The sequence below is a fragment of the Octopus bimaculoides genome, chromosome 12, assembly GCF_001194135.2.
Source record: "Octopus bimaculoides isolate UCB-OBI-ISO-001 chromosome 12, ASM119413v2, whole genome shotgun sequence".
Classification (NCBI taxonomy): Eukaryota; Metazoa; Mollusca; class Cephalopoda; order Octopoda; family Octopodidae; genus Octopus; species Octopus bimaculoides.
In genome coordinates, this window is record NC_068992.1 from 51,216,433 (window position 1) to 51,218,253 (window position 1,821).

The following is a 1,821-nucleotide window of genomic DNA, read 5'->3' on the forward strand; positions in this document are numbered from 1 at the left end:
TATATATATATATATATATATAAAATTCAAATTACGACAAACGTAAATAAACAAACGAAGTTTGCTTTTAGACGCGTTGAGATGTCTTTTAGAAAGTTAAAGTGTACATATTTATATATATATGCATACACACATATATATATTTATACGTTTATTTTAAATATATACACATGCACACACATATATACACATACACACATATATACGTACATGTATACATACATGCATACTTAAATACATACATACACACATGCAAGGGTCAGTAATATAATTAAGTAAGGAAGTGTTGTTGGCAGAGAATGAGGCATGGGTTAAAGCCAGATTAAGATTTGAGCAGCTACAGGGGATGTCAGTGGGAAGGTGAGAAATCTATGTGGTAGAATTTTATGGTAGTGTAATCAATCATATGAAAATACATCCTAAGTTGAAAAACAGCCAAGAATCCAGTACACACACACACACACATGTGTATATATATATATATATATATTGTATTTCAAGATGGTAATTTTTTTTTTTTTTTCCAAAAAAACACAGGCATAAAAAAAAAGTTGACTATCCTAAAATATAACAATATCTGTTTCTATGCACAATTTCACATCAGGAATCTTGTAACACAAATTCATAAACAGACAGACAGACAGACAGACGCATACATACACACGCACACACACACACAGGCTCAATAATTTAAGTACCAGTTGCATACTGGGGTCGATCTAATCGACTGGTCCCCTCCCACAAAATTTCGAGCCTTGTGCCTAGAGTAGAATTTACTTCTTGATGCCTGCAAGGATCAAATAAGAGTGCAGTCAGGTAGATTTTCTCTAATCACATACACTTCCTGATGCCAACCTATACCAGTTTCCCAAAAACTGATGATACATACACAGGCACACACACGTATAAAATAAAAGCTATATGTTGTGAAATGAAGCTGGAATTGGTCTTGTAATAACTTCAACAAACCAATGACCTCAATAAATGTCTGCAGAATGAATAAATGATATATATATACATTCTTACATATATATATATCTATATCTACATATATCTATATATCTCTCTCTCTCTATATATATATATAAATATATATATAGTTATATGTATATCATCATCATCATCATCATTTAACGTCCTTTATATATATGTACATACATGCATATATGAATATATATATATACATATATACACACGCATATATATATTTAAATATATGTATATATACATATATATATGTATGTCTGTATATATATATATCCATATATATATATATATATATATATATATATATATATATATATATATATATATATATATATGTGTGTGTATATAATTATATACATATCCATGCATGTGTGTGTATATGTGTGTATTTGCATGCATGAGTGTAACTTTAGTCACACAGAACAATATTCTGAGTTTCCTGTCAGAAGGGTGACCCTGACAGCATTTGTCAGTTGTTTACAAAATTGATTAACGTGAAGAATTTATTAACAGCTGATCACCATATATAAAACCTCTTGCAAGATAGGATTTCAAATTCTCATTCCTTTTTACAGCTGATCCCAGAAGTGCTTTAATAATACAGAGAAGTTCATAGTGGGCAGTACAATAATGAATTATTTGCCCTTTGTTGCTGTCACCACCTGAGAAGCAATAGCTATATGTAGTGAAATGAAAGCTGGAATTGGTTTTCTAATAACTGCAGTATTTAACAAACCAATGACTGCAATAACTGTCTGCAGAATGAATAAATGATAAATGATTATCTGCTGAAAATAATTAGTTGTCTGCAAAGAAGAAAACAAAAAAAAAAAA